The sequence below is a fragment of the Symphalangus syndactylus genome, chromosome 9 (genome assembly GCF_028878055.3).
Source record: "Symphalangus syndactylus isolate Jambi chromosome 9, NHGRI_mSymSyn1-v2.1_pri, whole genome shotgun sequence".
NCBI classification, from domain to species: Eukaryota; Metazoa; Chordata; class Mammalia; order Primates; family Hylobatidae; genus Symphalangus; species Symphalangus syndactylus.
Window position 1 is genome coordinate 85,572,516 of NC_072431.2, and position 8,348 is coordinate 85,580,863.

Sequence of the window (8,348 nt, forward strand, 5' to 3'; positions counted from 1 at the left end):
GAGACGGGGTTTCACCATGTTGGCCACGCTGGTCTTGAACTCCTGACCTCAGGTGATCCGCTCACCTCAGCCTCCCAAAGTGCTGGGAATACAGGTGTGAGCCACCGCGCCTGGCCGCATCCCCCCCTTCTCTAGTGAATTTTTTGGGGTTATCACTGTGTTAAAAAGCTCTTCTCTTTCAGTCCCTTGGGAAAGCCCACTTTCTTCGGTAACACACATTCTCTGGCCCTTCCTATTTACTTTCCCAGTACTCTTTTTTTTTTTTTTTTTTTTTTTTTGAGACAGAGTCTCCCTCTGTCGCCCAGACTGGAGTGCAGTGGCGCAATCTCGGCTCACTGCAAGCTCCGCCTCCCGGGTTCACGCCATTCTCCTGCCTCAACCTCTCCGAGTAGCTGGGACTACAGGCGCCCGCCACCACGCCCAGCTATTTTTTTTGTATTTTTATTAGAGACGGGGTTTCACCGTGGCCTCAATCTCCTGACCTCATGATCCGCCCGCCTCGGCCTCCCAAAGTGCTGGGATTACAAGCGTGAGCCACCGCGCCTGGCCCCAGTACTCTTTCATCCTCTTGAAACCACCATTGCAAAATTATAACTGAGACAGTGACAGAGATCTGACCCAACCAACTCCATCTTGCTTCTAACCTCCAAGCTATCCTTGTTCATTCCTGAGTGTAGGCTGAACTAACTTTGGGAGGAACTTGGTTTATAGTTTAAAAGAAAGACAATAATAGCCCTTTCCCAAAACAAACCTCCATCTTGCCTGGGGACCAGACTGCCTTTGTAGGAGTAACAAATTAGCCAAAAGATTAGAAATTATGGCTTAGGAGTCATGCAGCTGGAGGCTACAGGATTCTGACCCTCCCCAAATTGCTCCTGGGAATAATATCACTAAAGTCTAAGATCAGTGCTTGAGATATTTTGCAGACCTCGCACTGGATGGATCAGCTGGCACCACCCAGATCGATAAACTGGCTCATCAGATCCTATGGCCCCCACCCAGGAACTGACTCAAGCACAAGACAGCTTCAATTCCCTATGATTTCATCTCTGACCGGATCAATCAGCACTCCTGACTCACTGGCTGCCACCCACCCTCCAAATTATCCTTAAAAACTGTGACCTCCAAATGCTTGGGGAGACTGATTTGAGTAATAAAAAAAAGTCCCAGTTTCCCACACAGCTGGCTCTGCATGAATTATTCTTTCTCTATTGCAATTCCCCTGTCTTGATAAATTGGTTCTGCCTATGCAGCAGACAAGGTGAACCTGTTGGGCCATTACAATCTCATAGCAGTGGCAGAATGGACAGACCAGTGAACCCTGTGCTAGGACAACCTGCACCAGGCCCTGGCTGTTGTAGGAGGTCTTTTTTTTTTTTTTTTTTTGAGTTGGAGTTTCACTCTTGTTGCCCAGGCTGGAGTGCAATGGCGCGATCTCGGCTCACTGCAACCTCCGCCCCCTGGGTTCAAGCGATTCTCCTGCCTCAGCCTCCCAAGTAGCTGGGATTACAGGCATGCACCATCACACCCAGCTCATTTTGTAATTTTAGTAGAGACTGGGTTTCTCCATGTCGGTCAGGCTAGTCCCAAACTCCCAACCTCAGGGGATCCACCCGCCTCGGCCTCCCAAAGTGCTGGGATTACAGGCATGAGCCACCGCGCCCGGCCTGTCGTAGGAGGTCTTGAACAAACCACTTAACTTGTTTGGGTGGGCCTTAGTTCCCATGTTAGTAATCTGGAAGTAACAGTTCTGCCTTATCTGTCTGTTCGGGTTTTGACATTTAGTGAAGTATGGGATTTGTATACTGTAAAGTGATTGAATGTATTTACTAGGTGCAATACCTAAAATACGAGTTTCAAGCACTGCTCTGCTTTTACTTATAGAACCACGTTCTCACTTTTCTAGCCTGATCATTCAAGACCCTTGAACACATAGTCCTTATCTCCCGCTCCTCATTGAGACCCTTCCAGAACACTACAAACTTGTAATACTTAGCTGTATCACCAGCAAACCATGTCCTTCCCAATTTCAGGACCTTTCAATGTGCTTTCCTCTGCCTGGGGGTGGGTGAGGGGTGGAGGGTAGTTTCCTCCCAACCTCTCCACAAAGGTAGAAGAGACAGAAAACCATTATTGAATAAGTATTAAACCAGATTGTGATGCCGTACATCACATGCAACCCGCTAAAGGCAACACAAAGACAGAAACTCACTTTTTCTATACAGCTAAGTAGAGATAGCCCATCGCATTATGTAGGTTTTGCAATTTGGAGTCAGGTGCCAAGTTAAGCCTTTGTCCTCCTAAGAAGCTGGACTCTTGGCCCTTTCGTCCCTTAACAATTGCATCTTTCTTTCTTTGTTTTTGAGACGGAGTCTCGCTCTGTCTCCAGGCTGGAGTGCAGTGGCGCTATGTCGGCTCACTGCAACTTCTGCCCCCGGGTTCAAGCGATTCTCCTGTTTCAGCCTCCCGAGTAGCTGGGACTACAGGCACGCTTCACCATGCCCAGCTAATTTTTGTATTTTTAGTAGGGACAGAGTTTCACCATGTTGGCCAGGATGGTCTCGATCTCTTGATCTTGTGATCCGCCCGCCTCAGCCTCCCAAAGTGCTGGGATTGCAGGCGTGAGCCACCGTACTCAGCCAACAATTACACTTCAAGGAGATGGCTCCCAAGAAACATTCCTGAGCCTGGCCATAGAAGAAAAAGACCTGAGTACATTTGGAAAGGAGAGAGGCTGACATTTTGAAAGAAAAAGGGAGGGGGGTGGTTTCTCGTCCCTTATTTTCCGCAGGGAAAATGAAACCCTATGTATAATTTGTATTTGCCCTTCCACCTGCATCACCTTTCCCACATGCTCCCACAGGCAGGCTCCTGTTCATTCCCAAGGCTCCGTGTCCACATCGTGCTTGGATTCCGCCCGGCCCCGCCTGTGTGGCCGCACCAGAAAGGCACTACCCATTAGAGGCTCAGCGCGCCCCTCCAGGCCACACAGTCAGGCCTCCGTCCTTTCAGCTGTAGGGGCAGATTACGTAACTCCAGCCTTCTGGTCACTAAAGGAGGGCAACAAGGGGCGGTCGAGAGACTCCACTGAGATGACACGCGGAGGCAGCCTCAGGACCCTAAACTCTACGCCCCAGCACACCCTACCAAGTGAGCGCCCGCGGCCGCGTGACGTCATCTACCCCAAACGCTGTGGCCCCGGCCACGCACGGTTTCGGGGCGGGACTACGCGGTGGCGTCGAGCTGCGCGGCGTAGCGCGCGGCGTCAGTCTTAGCTGGCAGACTCTGTACTCCGTACTCCGCACTCCGTACTCCGTACTCGCAGCGGCGCCGTCTTCGGCAGCCCAGTCATCCACCGCCATCCTGGGCCCCACGTGTTGCCTGACCATTCCTGAGCCCAGGTAGGGGTCCTGGGGGATTGGGTTCGGTGGCGGGCGGCGTGGGAGGCTGGGCCGCAGTGAGTGGGGGCACCAGTGGTTCTTGGAGCCCAAGCCTTCACTACACGTGCTACTTCCTCGCAAGAGGCGGTTGAGCGCGTTCGGAACATTTTACCCGGAGGAGACTCGGGGGTTAGGTGATGAGTAACCTCGTGCTTCTCTTTCAGCAGAGAAGTGCATGACCTGGGTGGACCCCAGTAGGTGGGATGGGACGTGTGGTCAGGAGGGACCTCACCGGAAGGCATGGGGTGGCGTGTAGACCTGCCGCAAGAGAGGCTGTAGAGTGGGCCAGGCGTTGCAAGGAGCTAGAGCTGGATAATGGTTCAGAGGCACAAGCTGGAGCTAACTGCGTTTGGAACTAACTGCATTTGTTCCCTTCTAGGTGGGAGCCGTGGCTGAGGTGACGGTCTCAAAGTGGAAGAGCTTACTGTCACAGCAACTCTTTTGCAAGATGCCCCGGTAAATCACGTTGCAGAGACCCCAACTCTGCCTTCCTGGAACTAGGCCTGCGTTTTCACTGAACCATTATTTCATGGGGAAAATGAAATCTACTTCATGTGCCTGGCCTACTTACTCCTTCAGAAGTGATTTCTGAGCCGTAAGATACATGAGAAAAAAATGAAGGGGAAAAGGCAGTATTTATATTAACTACATGATGATAAGGATGTTTCTGGTCACAGTGAAAAGGCATGCTAGAATTGTAGTGTCATAGAATAATGTGGAAGTTTAGTTCGTGTTGTCTGATCTATTTAATAATTTAATAAGGTTATCTCTTCCAAGACACCTTCCCTTCTTCCTCAGCCAGAAAGGATCTTTCCCTGAGAGTCATCAGTAGCTCTGGGCTCCTGGAACCAAGCTCAGGTGCCTAATTGAACTCTGGTCTCTTCCTACAGCCTCCAGCAGGGACTGGTGCTTAGTGAGAGTGGACTGCCAGATTTCTTGAGTGTGGGGGATTTGGGTGAATGAGGGTAGCAAGCCTCCAGCGTGCTTGGGTCTGCGGTGACCCTATGCATTCCTTCAGTGCTTGCTAGAATAGTTTTGAAACGGTTTGAGGCCTTGCCCTGCTCCATCCAGAGCAAGGTTATAGAAATTTCAGACAATGACTTCCTCCCTTCTGGATCTAGTGTGCTGGGCCTTGTATAGTTATGTGCCATCTAATGTGGCAGCCACATGGCACGCATGATTAAATTAAATTTGGAGTTCTATTTCATTTTCACACTAGCCACATTTCAGGTGGTCAGTAGCCACAGGTGGCCAGTGGCTACCATATTGGACCGCACAGATTAGAGGGCATTTCTGTCGCTTTGGAAGTTGTTTTGGACAATGCTGGTGTGAAAGGTGAAGGGAATCCTGAGTGTTTGCTATGCTCCAGGCTCAGTACAAATTTTATTTTATTATTTATTATACACTTAAAGCAAAAGCCTTATAAAAGTTGAGGTTGAAGCCAAGAGAGGTGGTAAGGGTAGGAGTTGAAACAGTGAAGAGGAATAACAGGGAAGAGTCCTGCCCTGAGAGACTCATGGAACAGGATATTTACAAGGCAAAGCAAAGAGAACCAAAGTCTCAGTTCTGCAGAGGAGCTAAGTGCCCCAGGAGCTAGTGGAGGGTGAGGTCAATGTGTGCTCATCTTTTTTTTTTTTTTTTTTTGGAGACGGAGTCTCACTCTGTCACCCAGGCTGGAGTGCAGTGGGGCAATCTCGGCTTACTGCAAGCTCCGCCTCCTGGGTTCACGCCATTCTCCTGCCTCAGGCTCTCCAAGTAGCTGGGACTACAGGTGCCCGCCACCACACCCGGCTAATTTTTTTTTTTGTATTTTTTAGTAGAGACGGGGTTTCACCGTGGTCTCGATCTCCTGACCTCGTGATCCGCCCGCCTCGGCCTCCCAAAGTGCTGGGATTACAAGCGTGAGCCACCGCGCCCGGCCAATGTGTGCTCATCTTAAAGGAAAGAACTCATGGAAGAGGAAGGTGCTAATGTTGTTGAACACCTATTTTGCACCAAACCTCTTAATTCTTGTTTTAAATCTTTGAGGTATCACCATGAGGTTGTTTTTAAGTTCAGTACAGATGAGGGGCCCAAAGTTAGAATTATGTGTCCAGGGTTGCCCAGCCACAAACCAGCAGATCACGGTTTGATGCCAGGCCTCGCTAACCCTGCAGCCTGAGTGGAATATAGAAGCCGGTGGGAAGTTTGGATGGGAAGGAGATGGGTGCCTTCAAGTTCTTGTCTTGGTGTTAGGTGTGTTAAAGGATTGGCTAGGATGGGAAGAGTGTTGCTGGCTTTAGCATAGCATGAGCAGCACAGCTCCTGTGTTCCTCTGGGTGGTGGAGTCACCTCTTAAAGGTAGAGGCTTCCAGCTGATTCTGTCTTTTCAGGCCAGGAACAGTTGCTGAACACCCCAGGCCTGCTGCGGTCCCTCCTTGAGTCTCATGTTCAAGCAGTCTTGTGAGTAAAGCACTGGCTACCCCTTTTCAGTTATTATCTTTTCAAGGATGTTCTACCACCTTGGAAGGTAAGGGGTAGTACCTTCTTCCAGAGCAGAGAGCAGGCATTCTTGCTGTGCATTGTGAAAGAGTAGAGTCCTGCGCTCCTTTCCGGTAGTAGTCCAATGGCCTATGCAGGTGCCTCTGACTCCCCAAGGGAACTGGGGCTTGGGAGGGTGGTGGAAAATGTTGATGCTCTGGCTATTGCTATTGCTATTGCTTTGAAAAATCAGTGGTCCCTTGTCCCTAATCGAGGAATTTTGTATTTTCTACCAGTGTCCATGAAACTGGGAGGCGACCTTGTTAGCTGCCAGTTCCTGACAGCCACATCTCACCAGTGGCTTCACTCTGTGTCCCTGACCCAGCACATGGCACAAGAGTGCCTGCCATCCCTCAGTGTTTCTACAGCAGCAATCCTGAGATGCCGGAGCTAGAGGGGACCTGACCTGAGAGAAGATACCTTCAATGGCTGCCAGGCTGTTCCTTGGAACCTGTGCAGGGGTAAGTGTGCAGGAAGGTCTGACCTGGCAAGTCACTTCACTCCTGTTTTATTTAGAGTCACCTGTCTAAGGAAAAGTTCAAAAACCATCGCCTTATTTTGACCTTCCCGTATTGTAAGTCAGGTGACTGAATCCCAGAAAGGTTCATTGTCTTCAAGCTCACAATACTATTTTGGGACAAACAGTTGTCTAGTGTTTGGACTCATGAACCCTGATTCCTGGGGGTGGTATTTTACTGCTTTTGTGATTTGGTTTCAACATATATAGTCTTTTCTCGGGAGTTACCTTAGGTCAGTGGCCAGTGTTTCAGCCCCTGGAAAGGGCATGGGCTGCCACTGAGGTTGGTCACAGGCCTTTCAGCTCATGGTGGGGGTGGGTTCAGGAGTTGGTAAGTAGGGTTCAGTTCTATTGTTGCCACTGATGACAATAGGGGTTTGTAATAATCCCTAGTTGTATCAATTATGTCACTTAATTTTCACAACAGGTCTCTGAAGTGTTTCTCATCTCATTTTTACAGATGAGGCTTGCCTGTGTTAATACACCTGGTGAGGAGTGGAGCTGAATTTGAATGCAAGCCTTGGCACCTTCATTGAGCAAGTTTGAAACCTCACTTGTTGCCCTTCTGGAAGGAGTCAGGAATTTCCAGTTCTGGGCCTGGGCTGTGGGTCTGACAGACAGACCTCTGGCCCTAGGTTTGGGTGCCAGGTTCTCTGCTTCCAGAATGAGAAGCTTTGCTGTGCACCGGGACCTGGGCCCTTCTGGTATCTCCTGAATGAAAAACAAGGGATATTTAATAAATATGGATTTAAATATGTGATTTGGTCTTGCCTCTTCTTTACATATGCCAGATGCAAAGATAGGAAGACCCTGCGTCTTCTTGAAGGAGTTGTCAGCTAAGTCCAAGGGATCCCCAAGTATTTCACCATTCTCAACGCTCATGCTTGTAGATAGCCACTTGGAACTCTGATCATCTTATGTGCATGTGCCACCAGTTTCAACCGACAGTGGCAAGCTGTGGTGAGAGTTCACAAGCCAAGGCCAACTGGCTGAGTTCTGCAGTGAGGTGATGGTGCACAAAGGCACTGTCATCAGGAGCTTTACCTTGAGGTCCTTAGTGGTTTCCAGGAACATTTGATGGTTGGCTCAATAAGACATTCTGTCTCTTCAGATAGTCTTAGGTATTCACCTAAGCATTCAAACAAGTTACAGAAGTAATACCCTTAATATGTGTGATGTGCCCCAGGTTGGTGTTGGGGATGTTGTCAAGGGATGTTGCAGCAGGCCAAGCCAAGGCCTGACAAATAGAGCCATTAAAGTACTAGTGACTTTTTCTTTGAGACGGAGTCTCTGTCGTCCAGGCTGGAGCACAGTGGCATGATCTCAGCTCACTGCAACGTCTGCCTCCCGGGTGAAGTGATTTTCCTGCCTCAGCCTCCCAAGTAGCTAGGATTACAGGCACCCACCACCATGCCCAGCTAATTTTGTATTTTTAATAGAGACGGGGTTTCACCATCTTGGCCAGGCTGGTCTTGGAACTCCTGACCTCGTGATACCCCCACCTCAGCCTCCCAAAGTGCTAGGATTACAGGCGTGAGCCACCAGGCCCAGCATTTTTTTTTTTTTTTTTTTTTTTTTTAGACGAAGTCTTGCTCTGTCGCCCAGGCTAGAGTGCAGTGGCATGATCTCAGCTCACTATAACCTCCACCTCCCGAGTTCAAGCGATTCTCCTGTCCCAGCCTCTCAAGTAGCTCGGATTACAGGCGTATGCCACCATGCCTTAATTTTTGTATTTTTAGTAGAGATGGGGTTTTACCATGTTGGTCAGGCTGGTCTCGAACTCCTGACCTCAGGTGATCCACCTGTCTCAGTCTCCCAAAGTGCTGGGATTACAGGCGTGAGCCACCGTGCCCGGCCTCCAGTGACTTACA

General features: G+C 49.6%; 1 long non-coding RNA gene and 1 other non-coding gene across 3 annotated transcripts; both read left to right on the forward strand.

Annotated features, from left to right (window-relative positions):
* The first annotated feature begins 283 nt into the window (after nucleotides 1-283).
* On the forward strand, nucleotides 284-7,234 carry LOC129489957 (uncharacterized). 2 transcript variants are annotated; one of them, XR_008660132.2, is made up of 5 exons: nucleotides 284-3,401; nucleotides 3,820-3,896; nucleotides 5,813-5,882; nucleotides 6,197-6,421; nucleotides 6,938-7,234. It is a non-coding gene; the product is annotated as an uncharacterized lncRNA (long non-coding RNA). The 2 variants fall into 2 exon arrangements; XR_008660131.2 differs by having other exon boundaries at nucleotides 3,214-3,401; nucleotides 3,820-4,035.
* LOC129490900 (small nucleolar RNA SNORA9) lies at nucleotides 4,407-4,539 on the forward strand. Its single transcript, XR_008660371.1, has one exon. It is a non-coding gene; the product is annotated as a small nucleolar RNA SNORA9 (small nucleolar RNA).
* Nucleotides 7,235-8,348: the final 1,114 nt, after the last annotated feature.